Here is a 27,413-nt window from a genome sequence, read left to right as displayed (position 1 = left end):
TAAAAAGTCTTACAGGAAAATTAAATTAACTTCCCTCCATTTAGTAAGGATAATGAAAGCTGAATTGTTCCTTGTGTCTTTATGGGGTGCTGTCTATCTGATCGAGGAAAACCATATTAAAGATACAGCATGTTGTTATTTTTAAATCATGTGATTTTCTCTGTCACTAAGAAGTAACAGATTTTATTCAATAAAATAGTTAAAAATATATGGATTGTGACAGCCACACACAAAAAAAGAATAAACAGGAAATCATGAAGATTTTTTCCTGTTCTTTGAAGTGGAGACACTTTTTTCACCTAAAAAAATACTACATTAATTTAGATTAACTGAAACCACTACTACTTTTTTTGATTAATTGCATGATCTTTCCACAAAGTATGTGACTCCTTAGGCAGTCTTGCCATATGGACTTAAAAGTCTCCACGGATGGACTGCAGCTCCACCATAGATCTGTTTCAAATCAGCTCTCTCTGCTCAGTGTCTACAGCAGGAGCTATTTATGAAATGGGAGTTAGGAACTTCTGATTTGAATACACTGATTTCTTTTATTTAATTGTCACTAATTCGGACTCGCTATTGTCAAGTAAGATCTATTATTATTATTATTATAATTATTAACTTCTTATTAACGCAATCCACAACATTGTTTGTAACTACGGAGTGTGTTTTTTAAAATGATTTTAAGGAAAAGTAAATTTTTGGGTTGTAAGCCACATCCTTAGAGTACAGGACAAATGTTAGATAAAATTTAATTGAATTGACCAGGTCAGCTGGTTCCCCTGCCAACATTCAGCCATGCCAGGCTACCCCTGCCCTGCAATGGGTAACACACACACCCAGTACCCATTCCCTGAACTCTCAGATCTTCCTGCACAGCTACTGGGCAGGAGGGAAGGTGGGAAGATGATAAAGTGAATGGCAAACAAGTCCTGAGAAGCAGCAAATCACTGGGCTGGTGATGCCAGAGGTCAGCATGGCCAGGGCAAGAGCTGTCAGAGGAAGCACCATGTGGAATTTCGGGTGCCCACTGCAGCCCCAGTGCCCGCACAGGAGGAGGCAGAGCAGGAGCACACGGGTGACGCTCGGAGCAGCTCCTGGCCCAGGCTGGGTCAGGAAGCACCAACAGCTGTGCCCAGTGCCCTCTGCAAGGACATCAGCCCAGACACACACAGGCTGGAAGCTTTATGTTTCCACCCTACAGCCACACCACCTCTGGATATCTCGTTCCTACACTCACGTGTCCAGATCCCTTCTGAGTCTGACCAATTTGCTGCCTTCAAAGCTATCCTGCAATCAGCAGAAACTGAGCGTGTGCCTAATGTTGAGCGTGACCTAAAGTGACGCCTTTAAGAAAGCAGAGAAGGGCTCTGGATCTGATTCACAGAGGTACAAAGGTGCTGGTGCTGTTCATTTAATAAACTTGTACAAAGTCAGATGTGAGGAAGAACTTCCCTGTGAGGGTAGGGACGGCCTGGAACAGGGTGCCCAGAGAAGCTGTGGCTGCTCCTGGATTCCTGGCAGTGTCCAAAGCCAGGTTGGACAGGGCTTGGAGCAACCTGGTCTGGTGGAAGGTGTCCCTGCCCATGGCAGGGGGTGGCACTGGATGAGCTTTAAGGTCCCTTCCCACCCAAACCATTCTGTGATTTTATGAAACTGAAAGGAACCCCTGGCATTGCTTGAGGAAATTAAAGCAAAAGATGAACTTTCAGAGAGGGTCACCAAAATGTTCCATTTTACTGGACAAACACACACAGTTTTAAGGTGACTAAACTAAACCCATTAAAACTTAATACCCACTAAACCATTAAAACTTATTTTCATATGTAGCCAACATTTTTGTGGATGCCATTTTACGTCTGCAATTTCCTAACTAAGACATGCAACTCCTTGTCCTACCCTATATATACACCCACCCCTCAGAGTCCCAAACCTTGTTCCTGTTATTTCTCAAAGCAGACCAGAGAGGCAAAAATGGAAGTACAACTTTTTATGAGTGCAAAGCCATGTCATGCAAATCTCAGGCAAGATTAATGCTGGCAGAGGGTAAAAAAAAAAGGAGAAAAAAAATAAGGAAAAAGGCAGAACATTTCTTTGAACCTCGAGTACGAGTGATTTGTTAAATCAGTGTTATAGTAGATTAGAGAGTTTCTAAACCTGAGCTGTTAACACTGATACTGGCAGGAACTTCAGAGCAGTAAAGTCTCCTTCCTCAAAGCTGCAGGAGAATTTTACAGGGTCTCTCAGCAGTGATGCAGACCACTGCCAGCATGTCAAACGTGTCCCCTGTATCTTCAGTGACTTTCAGCAGAAGATCTAATCAATCTGTGCCTTGTCCTCACCTCAAAGGTGCTCAATGCCTTTGAAAAAATCTAAATATTTGAAATGAAGTCTGCAATGAATAGCAAATACCACCAGGAACTAGGGACCACCACAATCCTTACTGCCTTCCGTTCTACTTCAGCACCTTTGCACCTCCCTTCTCAAATATAAGCATGGAGCGACACAAACATTTAAAATCAAGAAAAGAAACAAGAAGCCTCCAAAGAGGCTTTCTGAACAGTGGGGAATTCAGCCAGACATGGAGCCTTTAAACTAAGGACAAAATTAATAAACCCATGACACATTAGTCATATTTCTCCAGGCATTGTAGCAAGACGCTTGGAACTACACTAATGAGGGATACAGAAGGAATGGGAGAGAAAAGATGGATGGTTTAATGGCTGAAGAACTTCACTGGGAATTGTAATTTTTGTTTTCTATTTTCAGTTTGCTACAGGCCTCCCAGGTGATACCAGACCAGTTAATTGCCCACCTGTTTTTTAAGCAAGATAATGGCAATAGTTGTTCCTTTCCTATGCCTGCATCTCTATCCAAAATCTCATTTTCTTCTTTTTCTTACAGATTGGACTGCAAGCTCTCAGTCACACTGTACACCATAGACAGCACATCTCCAGTCAAAACACTGTTGAATGCAAAGATTTTTGATTAGGCTTTTTTTAGCAAAATTGCTTAGAAATCAGTGTTAATCACAACTCATTTTCTCATTTTATTTTTTTACTAAAACCTGTTTTATTAACATACTTATTCATACAGAATAAGTTTTCAGACTATTTCTTAATAAAAAACCAATCATCACAAGTCTTTTGTTGTTATTTTTAAACCCAAACTGGCCTCTTATGTGCACAGCTCCTGTATAAGGATATTTCACCCTCTGGTTTGGAAAAGCCTGGATTCTCCTCACTATTGGCTGCTCAGAGGAACAGCCATGGCCTGCTGTAGTCAGCTCAAGACCAGCAAAGGCTGGCATTGCATGCCAGGAGTCTGGACCAAAGCCCAGTCATGTTTGAGCTATTAGAGATCTAAGAATGTAAAAGGAGACAGAAGCAAATGGAAAGAAAAATAAATAAATAAAGGAAAGTGTTTAGAGGAGGGCTGGGAAAAGAAAAAACGCAGGCCTTACTGGAGATTAAAACTTTGTTCAGTGTCCAAAATTCAAAAGCAGCTCTTCTGTGGGTTGGCTCCTGCTTCTCTACAAACAAGCTGGCCCTGCTTATAACCTGTATTAATTTATACAGCCACCAGCAGAGCCAGAGCCCATCCAAATCCCTGCCCTGCTGTTTGCCCAGTGCTTTAGAGGCAGATCGTGTGGCGGGAACTGCTGGTGGGTCACTTGTCAATGATCTCCTTTCAGCTGCTCGGGACACCTCTCTGTCTGCCCTACTGCTGAAAGCAGTGTCGCCATCCTGCCGGGGACAGCCCTGGCTGAGTAACCCCAGAGGCATCCGGGCTCACCACGGAATGTCCCTGACGTGCAGAGGGAGCCCTGTCCCATGGCCAGCTCCTCCAGTGAGGCACAGGAGGAGAAACACACAAGGAAAAAGGATGGCATCATCCTCCCTGCTCCCCCGCACACTCTGCATTTGTAAACCTGTGAAAAGCCATTTTCAAACACACACCCTCACTCAGAACGAATGCAGGGTCATTCTAGTTAGCCCCCAGTGCTGTTTATGCATTGTGGTAGAAAGAGAAGATCTTTATCCCACAGCACGACTGGGTCACCACTGCTTGGGTTACGTGGCAGTGTGCAGAGAGCGCCTGGTGGATTCCGGGTAGGGACAGCTCTGCTCCCAAGAGCTTCTCTCTCTCAAATAGGAGCAAATTTACTTCTTCAGCCGGTATCTGTAAGTAAATTTAGGCACCTTAGAGACCAGTCATCTGACACGGGCAGTGCAACTTGAGCGACAAGGCTGTAATGTAGGCACAACATCACAAGACTGATTACCCAGAGAAGCTGGAAGCTGTCGAGTTCTCCCCACCCTGTGCACAGACAGCAGGAGGTCAAGCCATGGGCTTTAAAATAACCCAACAGGTGAGCAGCCTCTTTCATTCCCTCTCTGCCCCCAGAAGTTATAAAAACACTCCCACCGATGCCTTTGAGGAGACATCTTACAAAGCACCAGTCCTTTTCAGAACAGAGGTCTGTTTTCTCTATCACTGGCAACTTTCTGCATTCATTTTTCCCACGTTACTCCTACTCATGAGCACCTGCGAGGTTCCCTGTCCACAAGCATTCTGCTGGGTTTACCCACAGTCTCTTCAGTTTTCTTGTTTGCTGGCCAAACTGCTGGTTCTTCCTGTTTTCCCTTTGTTTTGTTCTGGAACTAGGAAAAGACTCATTTCTTGGGATCAGGAGAGAACTGTTCATTCTAGAGTAGGTGAAGCCATTACATTTGGGGCTCCAGTTACTACACTGACAAAGTGAGGAAAATAAGACCATTCAAGAGCCAAATCCACCTTCCAGATTACTGCATTACATGTGGTCTTTATGGAAACCCAGCTATTACCTCAACTTCAGACATAATCAAAGGTGCTATGTAATACTGTCTTTTACTAATATAAAAACATTTGAATTGTAACAAAGCCATGAAAATGCCTCAACATAAGCCACCCTGCCCGGGAAGAAGGCAAAGACAGACATTCAATGATCCATCAGGAAGCAGAGGGAGCTGGATGCAAGGGATCAGGGTATGAGGTCGATGTGCATTGTGGCTCCTGGCACACATAACCAGGGCTGTATTTGCATTTATGCAACAGAGAGCGTATGAGCAGTTCTGCTTAGTCCTAAATTCCACAAAAAATAATTAGGGAGAGTAGGGGGAAAAGGAGAGTCACCACAGTGTTCTCTAGACTGATTTGGACCCACTGGAGCCACAAGAGGAGATCCCATCAGGGCACACGCTCCATGTGTGCATGTCTGAGACACAGCTCCTAAACCGCCCCTCTGCTGAAGCAGCTCACAGAGATCCCAGAGATTCCTGGAGCTCCAGCAGGGATCAGAGCTAACACCAAGCGTTTTCAGTCTGCTCCTCACAAACTTTATGTTTGTTTTTTCCTTTTGGAATCATATTTTCAAAACCTTACTCACAAACTTAACCCTTTGCCAGAGCAAGGAATGTTTTTATTTTAGGCTTAACAAATTATTCAATTCCGCTCAGTTCCAACAGAAACACACAAAATCTGAATAAAAAGTGGGCATCGTCAGTCTTCTGGGGTCCTGCATCTTCAGGTATCGTTCTCTCTAGATTTCCAAAGTGAATTTTTATTTCACAGAGCCCTGGCCTCCTGCTGCCACTCTAAAAGTTGCTGGTCTGTAGATTGTGTCATGCCTGCCATACCTGCAGGAATGTTACACTACACCAAGGCTTCAAAATGATACTAAAATATAGATTGAAATAACATAAATAATGTAATATTTAGTTAGGTATCTTTCTTTCGTCCTGACTTCAGAAATAAAATTATTTTTAAGACCATTCACATTTTAAAAATACAATTTATTCCTACTTGTTACTAGCAGCTTCTTCAGAATTTACACCACTAAAGAACTTCTAATGTTTATTGAAATCTTCTGGAGCAGAAGCAGCTCTGGAAGATTTCTGCCCTCTCTCTTATACCTCTACATTATCACAGGCCCATAAAAATTCACTTTGCTGATGCAACTGCGAGTTTGGAGACAGCTAAACTGGATTCGGAGTGCAAAATCTGCTTCTGTTATGATAAGCATCTTCACAAAAGAAAGAGTTTTCCCTTTCAAAAGTAAAGCTTCATATCAAGAACATAATGCAAAAATGTTACAAAGTTAATATTGGAAAGGCGGGTCTGTGATTAGCAACTCCTTATGAAATATCTTCCAGCATCAACTTGGAAGAAGTAATCCCCTAAGTAGCACAAACTGCACAATGAGATATCATTAAAGGCATAAATGGGGCATAACTTCAACACCGATCCCATCATATACTCATTTCTTATAAGAAATTAGAGAAAAACCCAGCCTTTTTTCTAGATGTAAATGTTGCACTGCTCAATGAGAACTTGAGTTGTGCACAGATTCAGAGTCCAGGTTTAAATTCCTTGTAGTTGTTAGAAACATTTATTTTGCCACTTGGAAAGCATTGGATTATGCATGTGTGGTTTTTTTCCCTACTACAGCCTGGGTTTTAAGAAGTTCTTTTACTCTCACATAATGCAAAAGAAATTGCTGGATCAGCTTTGCCCAACATTTTGGAGAGACCATAATTTTTGACAGTCACCAAGAAACAAAAATTCCAGCCTAATAGGTAGTTTTTTCCAAAGGCCCTAAGGCACTGAAAGCAGTGTCATAATGGAAGATGTTTTGCAACCTTAACTGGAGAGTGGTTGCTCCTGGCGCCTGCGATGCTACACGGACCTGCAGATATACACACAGTGAAGAGGCACTGGAGATTGCAGTTGATCTTTTTCTCCTCTCTTTTTAACTCAAATTATATGCTCTAGTCCATGGGATGAGTTCCCTTGATAGAGCTGTATCTGGAGGAAACTTTGTCCTCATACTGCAAAAGGAAACCAAAAATAGAGGCCTTGCCAGTCTGGGGCTTTCCTAGCAGCCCACTTGTAATGAATGTAGGAAAGGACATGGTGGCCTACTTTTGAAAGGGTATTTCTGCCAAGTCACAAAATAATAAGAGAAAGAATTTATGGTATAACCAAAAAAAATATCTTTAGGTTGCGGAAATTATGATGGATGTCATCTCTTGCCCTTGTTGCCTGTGATCCGTTTGAACATATACAAGACCTTAATTACAGCCTTGAAATAATGATCAGGCTTAAGGAATACTCTTGGCCCAAATGGCAGAGCAATCCAGGCAAAGGAACAGAGCTGGATTAAGCAGAAGTGTCAGGGTACTGGAGGGGACACTGAACCTGGGAAAGAGTGACTCAAAACCACCAGCGTTTGTCCTGTTGTCTTTTACAGGAGGCAATGCAATCCCACATCTCAAGTATTTATTAATTCATCCTCCCTGGCAGTCAAAAACCAGGCTCTCCCTGATCATTTGCAAAGCTGAAAGTACAGTAAAAGAAAACAACAAAAAATGACCAAGTTCCTCAATATGAAATACTAAAGCCAGCAAAATTATTCCATATGCCTTCCCAAGCCAAAAAATCCTCTATCTCCCTCACAAAATCAATGCCTTTACCTCAAGTAAAATGTGCTAAAGACATGCCACTCTCAAATAAACAGGGCTTTCTTTTTTCAAAATTAAGCCATTTTGGGAGCCTGACTTGAGACATCTTGAAGGGATTTGTCTCAGAAATCACACATTCCTGCTCCCTGGAAATTAGATCACTTCAAAACCGTAGTTTGAACAACCAAAGACCAAGGTGCTTAAACCTGTGACTTCTCTGGAGATCTCAGAACTCATCTCAGAAAGGGTCAGTGAATATGAAAGTGAACATACAGCTGATAATATATGGAAATGTCTTTTTTTTATACATCTTCGGGGGATGAGAAATCCAGTTTTAAAGTTATCTTTGCAGCATTTACTTTGAAAAAAACATACAGCTTCTCCTCGGACTAACCATGTGATTATAGTTATTCTAAACAATGGAGATGCAATAAATGCTGGTATCAGGTGAGAAAACTTCCTTCTTTCTTATAAATGTGACTCTCGCTAAAAAAAAAAAAAGTTCTTCATCTTTCAGGCTGGGTTTCACTGTAGTAAGTCTTGTGTCTTATATTTCTAGAGAAAAAAGTGAATGTTTTGCTGCAAAATCACCATCTCACAAAATTCGAGATTTGGAGAATCTGATTTCTCAAAACTGACTCCATGGTGACACAATAGCATTTGTCAGCAAAACATTCCAGAAAGTTTTATTTGGCACAATTACTTATTAACATTATTTTACATTAAAATGGGTGTAAGAAACCAAGCTAATCTCTGTTCTTACCCTAACAACAAGATGGGGAGGGGGGAATCTTCAGCAAGAAGATGACGAAGACCATTTTTAGACCTTTCACAGTGGTGAAAGAGAACTTCCTAAGAAATCAGAAAGCAAACAATGTGTTCCTACCTTAGATATGAGTGTCTTATGTTCCTGATCCATCCTGTGAAGTCACCCTGAGCCTATGGTATGGTAGGATCAAAGAAAAGGGAGGTTGGGGAAGGAAGTGAAGCCCCTTTCTACACTCTCCAGACCAAAAATGGCCACATCCCAAACCGTCCTTAGCCCAGGGATCCCCAAATTCAGGTTCACAGATGGAGGTACAGAGACACCACCAGGCTGAAGTATTTTTACCAAAACCGTGAACTCTGGAACTGGATTTAGATCCCAATCTTGCCTAGGGAAGCTCAAACATCTTTAGGATGGTTCCTCACCATCACTCCAGTGCTGGCAAGTACACCTCAGCAGATATTGAGATTTTTCAGCCCAATATGAAAGGTCAGGTGTAGCACTAAATTTTTGCAAGAATAGCTGAAATTTGACAGGAAACTTCTAAGTCTGTGTTTACTTCAACTGGGACACAGAAGACTGTGCAGGATGTTGACTGGGGCTTAGAAGATGATGTCAGAAATGGTGCACAACAGCCCTGACTGAAAGGTCACTGAGAGGAAATAGAACACAACGAAAAGCTGTCCTTACACCAGGTGTAGTCAAGCCCTTGCATTCGTGACCATACAAATCTAAAGTTAAATATTGTAGCTGGACCGCCAGAAAAATGAGCTAATTTGGTGACCAGTAATGAGACGGGTATCAGTAGAAACTAAAGTTGGCTGGATTTCACCAAATAATCACTGGAGGGGCCCTCTTGTTCCAGATTTACTGACACAGTTAAATCCCCTAAATAATTCTCTCCACCGCAGGCTTTTACTGTCCTCTGAAACATCAAGTTTTGCTCAGTGCAGACATCAATATGCAAAACTGCAGTGGCAGGTCCAAAGGCAAAACATGTAGGTGCCAGCACAGAATGTACACACAAATCAGTATTTCTTTTTTTTTTTTTTTTTCTTTTCCCATTTTGCTAACAGAACAAGCTCTTTAAAATAGGAGGTGGGAGAAAATCAGATCAGAGGAGAACTATGAACACCTCCTGCAACCACCAACATAACCTGGGTTAAAGAATCCCACCCCTGGTGGAGGAAGACTGTGCTTCCCTTCTGCATAAGTAAATATGATTTTGGGCGGCACCTTGAGGTTGACCCACAGGCTTTTTCTAAAAACCTAATCTCAAATTAGAATCCAAGTGATGATGGATTTATCACTTCCCTTGGTAAACTGCTCCTATAGTTAATTATCCTTACTATTTAAGTTACGTCTCATTTCCAGTTTAAAAAAAAATTGCTGAAGGCCTCGTAATATTTTTCTACACTGTCTATATGCGTGTGTTTTGTGTGTGCACACCCACACACATACTTGTTTAAAATAATCCCTCTTTAACTCCTAAAGAAGTGTTCTTTTTTCCTCATGCAACTTTGTATTATCACTGGATCTGAGAACTGGGATTTTAATTCAGAACTGCTGCTGGACTGATATGTAGTTTTATGGCAAAACATCCAAGTTCCCTACCCAAAGTCAGGCTTCCTAAGGCAAACTGACAGCAAGCACTTGGATTTCCCTTAGAAAAATAGGAGTTGCAAAAGTCTGTATTTTCTCCTACATTTTTAGGCACAGAATTGAATGCACGTGTGTATTTCATCAGTTACTGCTGCATGGTTTACATTATAACTATTAAAAGGCTGTCCACTGCTTATAATTATCAAATGTAGGCTTATAGATGAGTTTACATGCAAGTTATGAGACATCTTGAGAAAAGACTTCAGCCAACTCACGGTCAACGTAAATTTTTCTTTTTTTTTTTTCCCAAACGTTCTAGAGTTTTCACAGTTTTTCTTTTGTGATCCTGTCAAGCTGCTATTATTAATATTCTGAAAACTTCTGAAAAGACTGGAAGATATGAAGCTGTATCGAGGAGACTACAAGAAAAGAGAGCTCGCTTTGTCTCTACCCCTGCAAAATTTCTGCTGTCCAGCTGCAGTCTCTCTCACAGACGATGAATCATATGCCTAGAAAGAAACTTCATATCTGAGTAAACCACATTGGGTTGCTGTCTCTGTTTGGTTATATATTAGGTAAACCCAACCAATCAAAGCTCATCAGCTGACACAGAAGCCAGTGGAATTAAAACACAGACATACAAAAATTCTTGTAAATTATTAGTAGGGTCACACAAGGCCTTAAATATTGAGAAAAGCAAAACAATCTATTAATAACTGAAACACTGATAAAGTTTCTGCACAGTCTAAAAGAGAAGAGACAACCGAGAAGTAGAGTTTCCAAGATTTTGCGGTCAGTGAGTTTTTAATCTGATAGGAAAATGCTTGCATGCCTCCACGTCCCGGGACAACCAGGATCCAGGGGCTGAGAGACAGTTCAGCTGGGGGTAAATGTATTAAGGGATTATGGACATAGGGGGAAAACAAAGGTAGGGAAAACATCGTAAATTATTCTGGTCATATGCAAAGTGAGACGTGTTTTTAGGCAACATCAAAAGCAGATGAATTGACAGCTGTTCGACTGTGACTCGTCTGGTCCAGCCTCTGTCATTTCTGCTGCTGTTTGCATCAGACCTCTGGGATTTTCACTAGCAGGAGAACCAGGAACAATGTCTGAGGATCCAGAGTTACTCAGAAGTCTGTCCTGAAAGCACGAGCAGGGTGCGGGGGGCAAACAGCAAAAGGCACGTCCTGAAAAGCCTCCAGCAGCAGAATGAACACCACACTCAGCAATCCAGAGGTGCCCTGTGCTGCTGCACTGCCACAGGATGCCAGCCTGCCAGAGCCCACAGCAAGCCTGATGGAATGGGCTTATCCTGCTGGCAGCTGAGCAGTGTCTTCGGGAAAACTCTGGCCTTATGTGCAGCAGTGAGCAGAGTAACCTGATCCAGTCACAGCTTGTGTCATCTCAGGTCAGAAATTATAGAGAAAGAAAAAACTGTGGGGTTTGTTTGTTTATTCGGTTTAAATATGTGGCCAGTGCAAAGGTCTGTTGTCAAATGGAAAACATTGGTTGAGAAGTGTTGAAAAAAGGAAACAGTCCCCAGAGAAGGGTCCTCTGTGCCACAGTGCAAAATCCACAGGTCCCCAATCCCCTTTAAGGCTCTGTCTGAGCAGGTTTAAACTAGATTCTCCACAGATCCCAGAAAAACTGCTTTGTATTACATCCAAATCCCAGCATTGGGCTGTAGAGCTGCAAGGCAGAAACCGGTTTGCATTGAAGAGAAAGAAGTCTCCCTGAACACCAAGTTATCTGATAGCTGTCCTTTCCAAGAATATATAAACTTCCTGCTGAAGTAGCATCTGGTTCTGGCCACTGGCTGGAATAGGACACTGGGCTGGATGAACCAGTGGCCTGGGCTGGTGGCACTAATCCCCATGGCTCTGGTGGGTGCCCAGCACAGACACTGCTGGGAGCACTGCATTTCCCCATTCAAGTGCAAGCCATATGTGGGGAATGAAAAAACAACTTCAAACAACCACGCAGCACCCACTGTGATTTTGGAATAATAGCCTGGCTATCAAGTACAGGCAGCAATGGCTATTGGCCCTGCTGCTTCTTCCCATTCTGAATCACATCTAATAATTATTTGAGAGACATCAGAGCCCTGCCCACAGCTCATAATATACCTTGGCAACTCTTGGAACAAGTTTTCTTGATTTAATGGATGGGTCAACACTGTTGTGTCTGACCTGCCTCAGGGTGTGAATCCAGTTCACTGCCCAGCTACACACCTTGACTCATTATTCCTGTGTGCCAGTTCTGGAACAACCTACACAGCTCTTTGAGCAGCCAAAACCTGCCTGTGCTTTCAGCACACCCAAATGCACACTGAACCCCCTCCTTGGGGACCACTGTGCATTTACGTGCCTGGTGCAGCAAAATTTCTCTCATATCAGCCTTTGGGATGTTGCTACAAAAGCAGCACTGGGTGGATATTATGGTCAGGGATTCTCATAGGACAGCACTGGCACTAAACGTGATGTAAAGACAGTGTGGATCTCTCAAGAGAAAATGGGAATGCAACACGTAGGGCCTTGGAGTGCACTGAAGTTCAAACCAGCTCTTGAGACCACCCAGCACAACCAAGTGCAGCCACTGATCCTTGAGCTCTGCACTGATAATCCATCTCTCCACCATTGCAGTGGGAACTTGCAAAGAAGCCCTAAAGTGAAGTGCTGAACATTTCTCACGTGAACACCTTCATGACAGCTGTCAGTCATCCTGAGACACCAAAGTATCACATCACTTGAGTGAAAAGCAACATCAAACAGCTAAACAGGGATTATGAGATACAAGAGGGAGTCCTTCCCTCCCTGACAAACCTGCCAAATGAGATTATTTAAATGAGAGTTTTGCCAAGAACAAAAAGCTGGTGAGTGCCACAGAGCAGTGCCGGCTCAGCCAAAGAGCCTCAGGAATGTTGAATCAATGCCTTGGATGGCTACTGTGTCTAAATATGCATTAAAAAGCAAACATAGCATTTAAATACAGCAGCTGGATCCATGCTGCTGGGTCTGATGCACAGTTTCCATCATCCCCCATGCAAAATGCAATGCAAATCATGGCAGCTTTAAGTGCAGTGAAGGTGGAAGAGGTATCAAAATGTGATGCCTTTTATCTCCACATTTGGAAACACAACACGTGATGAAAGGGTTCTCTGTTACTCTGAAAATTCGGCCTCCAGTTAAAATTCAATTACTTTTTCCAATAACTGAATCAAAGATAGGGCTTCCTGTTTTCCAATTGAAAAGAAAGCCTGCCAATGAAATAAATTATTTTTAAGTTTTAAATCAAGTGTCATAGAAAAATGCCACATTTTTCAAGTTCCTCTGCTGTCCATTATGCATACCAAGCACCCATAATTTACACCTTTTGCCCCACAGCATGGATAAGGAAGAGAGAGAATCATCTCCCATGGCCAGCTTGGCCACTTCCTCGGTTCCAGAGGAAGCAGGGACTGTTTCAGTTCACCCTCATTAACATTTCAGCCTCCCCAGGCACAGGTGTTTCATTGTTTTTCAGGGGGTTTTGATTTGGATGGGGGGGTGAGGTGGGGGGAGGAATTGAAATAACAAGAATAAATCTGGTGACTTTACAGAATAGGATATAAACCCAAATGGAAATAATTATATGTCAATGATGGACTGATCTCTGTCCTTACTTTCTTGAGGCACAAATTACGGCCAGGATCTTAGTTCTTAGGCCCAAACTTCAAGTGCTATAAACTCTCACAGATCCATGCTGACTTACCCTGGCAGAAGACTTGGCCATTATACATATGCCTGTGTCTAATACATTTGAATGGAACTTTGAAGTCCAAGCAAGTTGAGGGAAAAACAAGATATTACAGTAAAGGCACCCAGTCCCCAGGCCCTCTGAACAATCCTTGAATGAAATCCAGAAGAAAAAAGTTTGGACTTAGTCCATTCTCAGCTCCCATGGGACTGGAGAACAAGCCACAAATGCCAGACTGCAGTTCAACTTTTCTTTTATCTCTCCCACCTTGTTCCCATTCTCAGAACGGCACCAACAAGATGATGAATGTTATTCTGCAGTGACCCCTGCTCTGTAGAAACAGCATGGCAATCCCTCCCACTCCTTTCATTCCCAACCCCTTTTCTTCTCAGGAATCACTTTGAAGGTTCATAACATTCAGCCCTGAAGGCAAGAGGGTTTTTCCAATGTAAATTTCTTTTGGTCACTGCAATATGAACAGAAATCTTGGGCATCTCTGTTCCATGACAGGGTTTTCATATTTCCTTTGCCTGCCCAGCTATTTATCATTTTCCAATAATCCCATGCCCTGGAGACAGTAACACTCAGCAAATGGCCTTAGCTCCCCTCCCCCTATCCCACACACACAATAATGTTTCCATGCCTGAAAGTCTGTCCGTCAACGCTGATCGGAAAGAAAGATGTTTATCTCTACATACGGCAAGCCACAAAAGTTAGAGATGGAAAAAGATCTATTAGATCATTGAGTCCGAGACTCTGCTAGTGAAGGACAGAGCCCCCAGAGAACACAGAGCTGGTTTTAAACAGATGCAATAAATCGTCCTTCATGATGTGGTGGCCAACTGAGATATTTCACATCCTTGACTTTGAGGTAGGAGATGCTGCAATGTGGAAGTTTTTCTCCTTTCCCAATAGATTCATGACAAAAAATTTGTTGTTGGTTTCTGCTAATGTACTCTAGTTTCCAAAAGACAGACCAACCACAACCAGAATTCTTCCGTCACTGCCTGATCCTAATTTATTTAAGATACTTGCTGAAGTCATCAGTTGGACTGTTCTCAAATGACCCCAAGCTAGGATCACATATGGAAATACAGAAAAGCAATATGTTGCAACAATCCAACAATATCCTTCCAATTAAATCTTAAACTTTGCTAGGTTCAGTCGAACACCAGCTCTTTGCCCTCCTAACAGTCTCTTGTTTGCTTAAGGGTTCACAGTCAAATTCAGTGCACCAGAACCAAACCAAAAATGAGTCTCTATCACATGGGACCAGGAGGACAGAGCCAGAAAATGAAAAATAAAGAAAGCAAAACATCTCTCAGAGTAATTCAGGTGTCTAAGAAAGCCACTGAAACACATCCTGAGAGTCCCTCAGCCCGTGAACATTCATGTCCAGGCTGGTTGTACCTAACGGATCATAGCTGATAAGGACCTTTAGGAAAGGAATAATATCAGCACAAAAAGTAGCTCCAAGGTCAGAAGTGCGGCTCCGTGTTTGGATATATTTCCAAATAGGTATTAAATTACAGAGCACATAGACTAGACATTCATTATTATCAGCTTCATTAACATATTTAAGAAATTAGAAAGTTCAGTTCAATGTTAAATCTAGAGCTATAAACAGTTTTATAAAATCGGGACACCTCATGGAAATGAATCCCACCTTCCAGGCTTATGTGAGACTGCATATCACTTTATCCCAACAGGAGACATAAGAAGAGACGAGGCATAGCCATGCAGTTACTGACACTGAAAATCCTAAATCCTTGGTGTTCCAGTGACTCACTGGGTTTAGCTGCACTGGAACGAGTTGGCACCTTTTAGAAATGCTTTAATTGTTTTAATCAACACATTTTTCAGCAGTAACTGAGATAGGTAGGAATGGTCAGAGTAACCTATGTCAGTTGCACATCGATGTATGCCCACGTAACATTGAAACTGGGGGGTGTAACTCCTTTCACTCCATATGGAAATTCTAGCCAGAAAATAGTTTTTAAAAAGGCTGTAGCTAAAAGTGGATTCTTAAAGCATTTAAGAATATCCATCTTTTAAACACAGCCATCCAAATCCAGATTATTTAGAAAACAGGGACAGTTGCTGGTGACCATTCCTTTCTCAATACATCTTGTTTTGTGTTGTACTCAGCTTTTCCAGCATCCAGTGAATAAATGCAACATCGGAGCACCACAGCCTTACTGTCTTCAACACCAAGAGCAGGCTAATGCGGCCTAATATTTTTTATAATACAGGCAACAGCAGTATATACATTTAAAAATAAATAAAATATATTGCTCCACTGGGGAAATATTTCTATTTCCACTGGGGAAATAGAAATCAAAATGCATGGCAGATGTAAGTCATGTCAGCTACCAGAAGGCGTTCAGACTTGAAAGCAATGAGAGTAACAAATAACTAGGTGGGGAGTTGGTCAGAACTAGGTAATGTTTCTCAAAAACTTTTTCAGAACATTCATTTTGCATTTTGTGTATAATCCTTGATACAAAATTTGACTTTATATATTGACACACTGGATCCCAAGATTCTGGTCCAAAATTGCTCTAACATCTCCCCTATCTCCACCCAAACACTTTTTAAAGTAATATTGACACAACTGCAAGTAGTAGCCTGTCTAAATTAAACCATCTCTTTATAGCCTGGGCATACAGTGCAGCACTTACGAGGCTCCGTGAGGGACACCAAATACATCTTGAAAGACTGTGGTTACACTGTCTGTGGTATTAGTCAAGTAACACAGTGCCTGTCTGGAGCTTGTGTAACAAGCACCAGCAAATGAAGTGCTCGAATTGTATCTCATCTTGCAGTCCAGTCTTGCTGGCAAACAGAGGAAATCCTTCAGACTGTGCCCCAGCTTGTGTCTCCAGGACAGAGCTCGGGCAAAGCACATGATCTGTTGTTTATCAGAAGGAGGACATCAAATACTGGCTTTGCAGTTTGCCCTTGAAAACCCAGAATAACTTTCAACTGGTCCATCTGTGCTGCCATTAAGATCCCTCGGGATCTGCACATTAGGAACAGGTTTTCTACGAAGCCAAAGGACTAAGACGACACAAAATACTCAAAATTGAGCTTACCAGATCTTCTCATCCCTTAAAAGACAAGATTATTCAAGGCTTTTAAGGTTTGAAAAAGAGCAGTGAAATGTCTATGCCTCATTCCCATTTGGCACTGCCTTATTCCAGCCAGGAGCAGAACTGCAGGGTTACCACAGGTAACTTCTTGAACTCGTAAGTGGCCTATGGAAATTCTCATTAACCTTTCCTTAAAAAAAAGGCAAAAGGATACAATTCATAGAGACAAAGAGCTGGTAAGGGAAAAGGAAAGGGAAAGAACACCTCCATTTAGAACATTGCAGATGTTGCAATTTTCCTCTGAATTCACACTTTTTTTTTCTTTACATTTCATTTTTGCCACATGACTGTTTCAAAAGATCTTGATTTTTAAAATGGATAAAATGAAATCAAAAAAGATGGTAACAAAAACCTGACAAAAATTAAATCCAGCAGCAAGACATGATTCCTTTGTATTAAAAAAACAAAAAGAGGAAAGAAAGATATATTAAGCCTTGAAAAACTGAAAAGTTTCAAAGAAAAAAAAAACCTATCAAATTTTTTTAAAAATTAGGTAACAATTTCAGTTTCAAAAGCAGGTTATCTTATAAGAAATGTAAAAGTATCTTGAAGTCACAGGATGCTGAAAAACAAACAAACAAACCAATCAACCAAAAAAACAGAACCAGATCCATTTCTTGTCTCTCTGCCTGGCCCAAAAAGCATAAATAAATACCTTCTGAGACTTTCAATCTAGTTTTACAGTCCCAAAAGACTTGAACCATTAAAATATTATGTAAGTTTTTATTCAGACCATCTACTTTGAAGTCCATCTGTTTATATCAGAGTTGGCCTCAGCAAAAATCTGAGAACAAAACACGCACACTGTGTGATACTGAAATCAGATCCAAGTTTTCTTGGTTGGCCCCTTTTCTGCCATTTGCTTCGAGTCCATTAGTCAAAGCCACTCTCCCAAACAATGTGGGGAATACTTCTTTCATGGTACCCCCTCCAGACCTCAAATACAACAACAGGCTTGAGAAATTAATCTCTCCCCCTGATAGCAGAGAAGAACAACAAGCAGTGCCTGATCCTACATTTCTCCTCCGTTCCTGTTTGACCCTAGTACGTCAATTTGCTTTCCAGCAAATGTCCCACCAACAGCCAAAGACACATCCAGGAGAGTTTATTGTTTTGTGAAACACTGCCTGTACCCTGAGTTAGTCTCCTATCCAAGGCCACTGATGGGGTGAGGGTGCAGTTACCTATCCCACACTACGCTCCTTGGTGTAGGCTTTTGGGTTGATTTCTCTAATTAGCTTAGCTGTGTCACAACAGAGGCTCACAGCCTCCTCTTTCTCTAAGAGCACTGGGTGTGAACTGCAAGTGCTGCTTTTTTCCAGTAATTTTTCCCTTCTCCCAAGTATAACTCTCCATGTGTATATCCTCACACACGCATGCCTCCAGTCACACACACGTTTGCCTTTGGAGGATATTTCAAACCTACCCAACCTAAATAAGGAGAACTTTTAAATGTATTTTCTTTTCCCCTTGATGTGGTGAGATTCACAGGCTGTGGAAAAAGAGGCTGGGACAAGACACGGTTGCATCTGGAGCGGGGGAGGCATTCTTTTTTGTGGTCGTCTGATGAATTATCAAAGCCGACTTGTAAGGAGTTTGGGGCCCAGAACTTTAAACAGATAGAGATTTTCCTCTCTCCTTCCCTTTCTGTCTCCAACTGTCCTGGGGATTTGACTGAGTCATGTTACACTCGCTGTGACTTCAGATCAGTTGTATCTGGCTTTAATAATGTCTTTATTTTTATTGCTGTTATTTTTGGCTGCCTGAGTATTCTTCAGAGCCTTGTTGTTGCACTCCCGGCAGAGGCAGCAGCCTGCACTCAGTGATGGGAGCGATGCGAGGACAAGAGGGATCTAGAGATGGAGATGTCAGCATGGAGCCTGTGGGACTCACTCAGGGCCAGCTCTGAGCTCCCACGGAAACCCAGTCAGGAATGCCTGGCATTCCCATCCCTTCAAACAAAATCACTCACGGCTCTGCACCACAAACATCTCCGCAGTGGGGCTGCACAGGAATTGAACAGACGTCAAGGCACTGGGGAGAGGGAGGGTGGAGGTAAAGAGCTCCTGAGACATGTGAAATACGTGTCCAAACGGGGCAGCTCTGGTTCAAAGTAAAACAAACCCAGCTTAGGTCAGCCTCAACGGCTGCAGCTGACGGGAAATCCCTCTGGGGAGGTCCAGGTGTTGGGCAGGAAAATAAACCCCAAAATTTCCCCCACCCTTCTTTTTCCCCTTTTTTGGTAACCATTTTTTGAGCCTGAAGTTACAGGAGCATGCCTCAATGGAGACATGGGAAAAGGGTAGGAAGGAAGGACTGTCACCAGTCAAGTCTCTTCCATTACATTTTTTATATTTATTAATTTATTTCCAATAAAAGAGACAGTATACCTCCAACTTTCTATAAGAGTGCAAATGTGAAGTCAAAGAGCTTCCTGCCTGAGACAGAGAGGGGGGGAGAAAGAAATGGAATGGCTCATTAGTGGCTACATTTCATCTTTCAAAGGAACATCTTGGAGGCCATCCCAGAAGGCTCCTGCTGTGTTTCAATAAAGTGACTATGGGGATCGAAAGCCCATAGTTGAGGCACCTAAAGAACAGAGCCAAGAAGGCAAGCAGTACCATTAGGGATTTATTTTATTTATGCACAGAGGATAGAGGGGGACAGGGGAAGGCTGCAGAAACACATCTTGAAGGCACAACATGCTGGGATACTACAGAGGGCTTTAGGGACTGAGGCTCCTTGCCCATTTCATCAGTAGAATATATAAAAATATAAATGAGTTCTTAACTTCCTTTTTGAAATCAGTTCCACTACTAAAACCTTAGATCTTAGTGCTGGGGATCTCTGAGAACAGGCCTTGGAAGAAACAAAAGTGGCTTTTATCTACAAACATAACTTCATTTCACTCACTAGCATTCATACTCCTTCTTCTTTGTGTCAGCCATGCAAAGCAGAAAGGTTGCAAGACCTACAGAATATCCCCAGAAGCCAAACTAACACATATTTATAGAAGAGACAAGGGGAAGTTCAAGACAGGAAGGAAAATGTAAATTTCAAGTATCTTCTTGCAGAGCAGAAACGATAACAGGCAACTCATGCAGTCATTGCTATACCACATATAATGAAAAGTCATACAGCAGACAAAGAATCTTCATTAAAATCAGTATAAGCATGAAAAGTGACATGAGTGGCAACAGATCAGGCACTCATAAATAGCTGCTTACTCCAGGTCTGGGTTGGACACAGGCATTACCCAAAGTAGCCTGAAAAGAACAACATCCTCTCATTCACTCTTCCCCCATCAAGCACTTAATGCAGATATAGTGTCCCCCTAGAACTTTCATACTCAAAAAACCCTTCAAAACTTACAGACCCCCTTTCTTCTTGGCGCCTCATCTCTGTCCCTCACCTTACTGCCACCCAACTCCCTCTGCCAGTTTTCCTCAGACAGGTATTACACAAAGGTAGGGCATGGGGACTTTGCCTGAATACACAAACAGGGGGGCAAGTTAGCAGAGATTTTTCTGTGGCTCACTCCCCAAACCAATCTGAAAGAGAGAGCTGGGTTGCAAAGAGATCGTGGGTCGAGCCCTTCCACACACGCTGGACAGAACATGTCATTGCAGCCTGAATGCAGCAGCCCAGCCTGGAATGTTTCTCTCCAGATGCTCAAGCCTCTTTCTATTTTCTGCTTATGTGTTTGTATCAGACTGGAAGATCTTTACAAAGGCCCATTTCAAAAGTTAGAGACAGCACTTTGCTGTTCTCTGAAGGCATGCAAGGAGTTTTGCTGAGGGCACTCTGAAATCATAAATACAGATTTCCAACCCCACAAGCCACTTTTCCTATTTATTTCTGTCTTTAAGAACCAGCACTAGTGGGAAGAACATAAAAGCAAAAGAGCACAAAATAAGCACCATGGTGTACACCTCAAACCCAGTGCAAAGGCTGTACAGGTGTGTGTGCATGGAAGGATGAAGAAGGGAGGCAAGAAGAGCAGAAGTCAAGAAGATAAGGAATTCAAAAGTTATACAGCTCCAGAAGATAACTGTCTGGAGGAGCACTGAAGAAATTCCATGGCTTAAGAGCTTTGTAGACAGTGTTTAATTCAGATGCAGCTATAAGAGGTGACTATCATTGTAGAAGAAAGAAGAGGCTACTGAAGACCACCTTACACAGAAAAAACTCAGCTGCTCTCTCAGCCTACTTGGCAAGAAATACACTTCAGCAAGGAAAAGGTTCCTTTTCTTTACCCTGAACATGAACTTTTGTACCCACAGAAAGTGTATTCTTTACACATTTTTATTTCAAAATAAAAACAAACAACCTTGGATGCACAGAGTTCAATGCTGAAACAGGTAAATGGTCATGGCCAAAAATGCATTTCAGCAAATTCTAATAGTCCATTTCCGATTTGCAAGACTTCCTGAGCATCTTCAATGACCAAAAAACAATCACAACAAGAAAGGTAATTCATAGTTGCTAGGCCTAGATAGGTTTTAGAAATACTGTATATTTCTGTATATTTTTGGAAATCCAGCAGGAAAAAAATACATTATTCTTAACTCCTTCCCCTTTTTCCTATCAAGTCTAGTGTTTAAGTCAGGACTTAAACTTCAATAATTAACATATTTTGTCCATTCATGATGAGAAAATCTCTGCTGATTTCAGACAGAGCAGCTGAAAACCTGTCAAAGGCTGGTCAGAAGAGGGAGTAACTTTAGCCTATCACTTTGAACCATGGAATGATTTCTGAATAACAGCAGGCAAAAATTATCTATTAGGAAACTCTGTTTTGTTAGCTTGGACTTTGCTTTTTTGGCCAAGCTGCAGTACCAATAATACAAGAAAGTGCCACAAACAAAAAAGGAACATTTTTCAAATATATAAGCTGGCTCAGGGATAAAAAAACTCTATCTGAACTGAAAAAAAACTGAATCAGGTTTTATCCTGTGTTAGTCAAGGTGGTGAACATTAATTCTTGGTCTCCTCACAGTTTTATTCAAGTAAAACCCTCTCATGTTGAAACCACAGATTTTACATCATAATACATATGTAAAGCTGGTTATTCCAAAGTTTAAATCATGTTTCATATCTCTCTTACCAATGTCCTCCCCACTGCACGGCTGTTTAAACAGGTGTGCAGACACAGTGATAACAGTTTCCCCCAGGTAAGGAGATAAACAGTTTTTACCACTGCACAGGAAAGTGCTGCTTATGATTTACTATTCACCAGACAGAGATTTCATTGTCAAGAAGTCTAATCTGCTTCGCCAACTTATTCTAGGAGCTGGGAATGTCTGAGCCAGACAAACATCAGATGTTTTACAGAGAAACTCTGCACAGTAAAAGGTAGAACAGAAGATATTACCTTATTAGAAGGTAATGTTTTGCTTACTGAAAGGCAAGGAAGTCCAAAAATTGAAACCCAGGAAAGGTCCCAGACACAAGCCATGAGGGGTTCTGAATTCCAGCCTCATTTTCCCTTCACCAGAAATAAGGTTATACCCTGCAGCTCCAGCTGTAGCTGAAAATGTTAATAAAATGGTTTTTCCACTCCTATATGCTAATTCTTGTCTCAAGATAAAAATCACTGGTCAAAGTAAGAAGGAAACAGCCCGGTGCCACAGTGGCATGCACTTTGGCAGGCGAGCATGTGTGTGGACAAGGAATAATGCCAGAGGGGCAGTTCAAACTTGGATCTCTCAAAAGCAAGGAGAGCACCTTCGCCCATGCAACCTCAGGTTACGGAGGAATTTGGGAGCGTGGGGGGAAGAACGTAAAAAGTTTTATAAGGTCTTGATGCCATTCTGACACATAATATATATTTCTTTATAATTCCAAAATGTTTTATGGGGTCATAACGTATTCTGCGAACCTTTACCTGGTGCTTTTTTCCAGCAGTGCTCCAACATCCTCCTAGATCGGACACAGATGCGGCCCTGACTTGGAGAAGTCTATTTACTGAATTAGTAATTACCACATCCTACAGCACCTGAGTTTTCCTTGGAGTTCCCCCAGCCATGTCCTGCCCATAGCCTGCCTCGCTTAGCTGGTGAAATCTGACATGTTCTTGGCCAGCGGCGCAGCAGCTTTGGCCGCGTGTCTAGAAATATTCAACCTGCAGAGAGAGCTGAGCCAGAAAAGATTTCTAAATAATTTGGCAATTTCACTCCGCCTGTTACTGGTTCCTTCTCGTGTTCTTTTTACGCAAAGAGAAACTACACCAGACTGGCTCAGTTATTTTTGTGTGGCAGCTGGGTGGGTAGGGGAGAAAATTCAGCCTGTGGAATACAGAGCATTGCTGAGAATATGGCTATTGGTTAACATACACACAGGCTCCCGTATTAGATATCCTATTTCCAAGCTGCTCTCTGTAGAAAACAAGAGCTTTGCCCTGGCAGAAAACAAAAAAATATGCAAAAGAAATAAAATGATAATAAACAGAAGAAAGCCTCAGCCCTGAGGAGCAGCTCAGCACTGAATGAAAGGGAATACAAGCTGTTTTACATGCTTTTCTTGTCTTCCTTCCCTCTGTTGTCATTGGTTGTTTCGTTGTTTGCAAGGCTGGAACAGAAGGGGGAAAGCTGCATGTCAAGTATTGAAATTTCTCTTTGAAGGTCCCTTTTCAGATGAAAAAGGAGCTTCAGACAGAGCTCCCGAACCCCACTTCGACCTTCAAAGTTTGACTAATCCTTTGTCAGAGTGGCATTTGCCACTTAAGGCATAAAGCCCTTGTTAACACTCAGATCGGGAGCCTGTTTTCATACCTCCTCCTAGAAGCATAACCACGGCACTTTCATTCACCGTAAAAGTGTGGGAAGGGGTTGTTTTGTTTGTGCTTTTATTTGCCAGCAAGGGGGCCAGGGATTCAGCTCCATGTTCCAGGGAAAGATTCGAAACTTGTAAAGCCTGAGCTAATGTGCCTGTGCTTCAGTGGGGCTCAAAGGGCATTTGGGGTCAAAGAATACTTTAGTATGGAGGCAAGAGAGTCTGTTTGCAGTCAATACCCACTAAAGGCCTGCCATTGGGCATCCTGGGTGCTGCAATTGTGGTTGGCACATGAGCCAGTCTGGTGCAAAATCTACAATCTTGACAGATTTGGTATCTCACCAATCTGTCACAATAAGGAAGCCATGCACATACACGGTATAAATAAGAATGCAAATGATCTAATTCACAGGGTTCCTTAACCCACAGGTAGCTGGAAAACTGAAAAATATATATTGCAAAGGGTGAGCTTCACGCAGTGAAATGTGCTGACTGCTGGGGTGAAACAAAGCAACACTTTTGGAAGGCACAAGCTCTTAGGTAAAGGGGTTTTTTGGGTTGGTTTGGTTTTTTTAATCTTAGATTTCATCAAGAACTTGAACAGACAGAACTCTTAGTCCAGTCAAATCTCAGCCAGATCACTGGACTTCATCCTCATACTCTTGCAAAAGCTGCTGCAAGGTCTTTTCTTGCAAGACTGCCAAGCATGGCATATTGGGAAGCAACATCCAGGGGACATCAGCCTCGCCTGCAACAGCAGCTTCTGGAGCCTGAATAAAGAGCAGTGGAGATGGCAGTTCCAAGCCACCATAACTGGGGTCAGCTGAACATAGCCTTTAACTAAAGTCCAGATAGAGATTTACACTTAAAAGATCCAGATCCATAAACATGTTGTCTTAACCACCTTGCCAAAATATTTTCATCTAGTAAAACATGAGGGCTGTGTCCAAATAGCAGAGCAAAAATGTGATTTTGAGTGCTACCAGTACCCCAGCTCAGTTCAAGAGGTACCCCAGAAATACACCTGAACACTGACAGAATTATGATGCAGAGACAAGGTAAGTTCCAAGGATTAAATTTCCTCTTGGGTATCTATACAAGCCCTACATAGCTATAAAATAATACTTGTTGCAGTACCAAATAAAATATGAATAATTCCTTATCTACCTGAACAGGCTTGTACTGTTACATCTTTAATAAGTTTATAAAATCCACAGATGCAAACTGCAGGAGACATTGAGTGTGGAAGGATTCTGGATCAAAACCAGGAGAAATGTTGCAGATAAGTATTCCTCTGCAAGTGAAGAATTCACATACCTTTTTGGCATTCCAAGTCTGTGCTGTTCAGAGAAAGTACAGCCCGTTCCTACCCTACCAAACTGATATCTATGCAAAAAGTGAGGAAGATTTTAAAAATTGAGAACAAAAGCAAGGAAGATGTGGTGGATCTCAAAGGATTTCCTTCAGGTCAGGAGTCACCTTGGAGTTCAGATTTAACAGGAAATTTTTAGACTGAAATATAGACCATAATGTATTTTCGGATGAAAACAACAAACGTGAACTTTCATCCACAGCTGAAACCAAATGCAAAATCAATCTTTGATGAAGTGGAAAGTTAAGCAGTTAAGGGACTGGATCCACGCACCATGGAATATCTGGAAGCCACACTGAGCACCAAGGAAGCTGCTGTTAGAAAGAGGCATTTGTTATTTTCTGTCTGCCCTGTAGCAGCTCTACATTGCACTTAGGCTTTTCCATGCCTTTAGCTACAACTCCATTTACAGGGCCAGTGAATCAACTAAGTACCAACATCTCTACAGTGATCTTAACTCCCAAATAAAGGTATTAAAGGTAAGAAAAATCCATATATTTTGATAAAACATCCACATGAAAATCAATCTGTACAGTCTTTAAAATGACAGCACCATGAGTATCCTCCCTTCCTAAACTGGCAATCTGGAGCTGCAATCAGAGAACATCTTATGGAGAAGATCAGAGTAGACAAATCCTCTTTTTCTTGAAATAAGTAGTTACAAGTAACACCTTTAATGAGCAATAGACTGCCAAACAAGGTTTGTTTTTGTGGTAGGTTTTTTCCTAGGTTAAAACTTTTTTCTAAGATGAAACTCTTTTGCATTCAATTAAACTCAGGAAAATCCACACCACCACCATGTAATAGCTTCAATATTCACAATATTAATAGAATTTCCAGAAATTATAGTAGTAAATGCAGGATTCCCCATCCACCCTTTTTTAAATTATTTTTTAAATTTTCACTCACACACTTACAAAACAGACTGGCTTATCTTTCACACCTGCTTAGGAATAGAGAGAAGAAAAGGGCAGCAACATCCTATGGCCAAGCATACGAGAAGCACAGGAGTGATAAGAAATTTTGTAAGCCATTAAAACTTCACTGCTACGATAAACTAACCCTTGATGAGCAGGAATTTCAAGTTTCCCATCCGTCTGCATGGAATATGAGACACACAACAACCTCCTTGTTGTTCCTTCAAAGAAAATAATTCCTGCAGAAAAGTCTGCACCTACACAATAACAGGGGCAAATGACCACATACACCTGTAGAAAATCTACTCAGAACTCCATTCAATACAAACTGCAAGCACACAGGAAAAAGAAGTAAAGGCAGGAACAAGTAAAGTCAAGAGAAGAAAAGGAAAAAGCCAAATCTCTCACTCACTCTTGCTATCTCAGTGTAAGAAAGCTCAGTCAGCAATTACTTCTAATCCAAATCATTCTTACACAAATATCACTGAAGTATGAAACACAAGACAAAGTTAAGAGCAGAGATTCTCCCAGCCAATCACACAGTTTGGGAGTCCTCTTGCAATAGGTGGATCTAATCTAAGACTACATAGTAACTTTGGAAACTGCGGCCAAAAAGATAACACAATTTATTTTACTTTAAACCATCATGAATATGCTTAATGAGCAATAAAATCTAATCTTCCAAGCTTTAGAAAGACAACTATATTATGAACACATCCAGGAGCAAGGAAGGCAGAAATGTATATAATTATAAAGCAGAGTAATTTAACCAATCACCACCAGACCATCAATGCCACTGGTCCAACTGAGCAAAGCCTCCTAAAGCAAGGCTTCCACCAGGACAAACACACAAGGAATCAAATTCCTCAGTACAGTACGAGCTCTCACTCCCTAGAACAAAACAATTTACAAGGCATCCTTTAGTGTTACAGACAACCACGACTAAAAATAATTCTATTTCCTTTCAGGGCGTGAATACAAATCTTGAAGAAACCCCTCAATTCCAAGACAGAAGAAAAACTCTCTTAACTTTGCATTTACAAACTCTGCATGATTTGAAATTGAAGAAATGACCAGGAATTCTTTTGCCTGTAGCACTGTTAGTTTCCCCCATACAGGCATAAATGACGCTCATCAACAGAACTGTGATATTTCCGAGTACAAAAAAGCAACGTAAACTGCACTTACTAGGTCTCCTCTGGTTCCCATTTAATTTCTTTTGTCTAATGTAAACTCACTGGGCTATGACTAACAGCTAACATATAATTTCTAATTGTATGGCATTATGTTATGTTAGTACAAAAACATTATCAGAGCCAAGAGAGAGACAGAAGCAGATCGTTCAGTCTTACTGGGAGTAGACAGGAATGGAAAAATACCATCAGTATCAACTGCATTTGTCAAGGAAGCAGATTAAAAGCCAGCTTTAATGGGAAAAAAAATTTTCCTGCATTTTGCTTTCCTTCTTTTTAGATCATAGAACTGTTATATAAACAAACCAAAATATGTTCACCTTTTCAAGGGCTTATGAAAAAGCAATTGGATGATACAGGACATTACTATTTTATTCTCTGGAAGATGTTCTCTATA

This window comes from Corvus hawaiiensis, chromosome 17, assembly GCF_020740725.1.
Source record: "Corvus hawaiiensis isolate bCorHaw1 chromosome 17, bCorHaw1.pri.cur, whole genome shotgun sequence".
Taxonomy (NCBI): Eukaryota; Metazoa; Chordata; class Aves; order Passeriformes; family Corvidae; genus Corvus; species Corvus hawaiiensis.
This window is presented reverse-complemented; position numbering follows the sequence as displayed.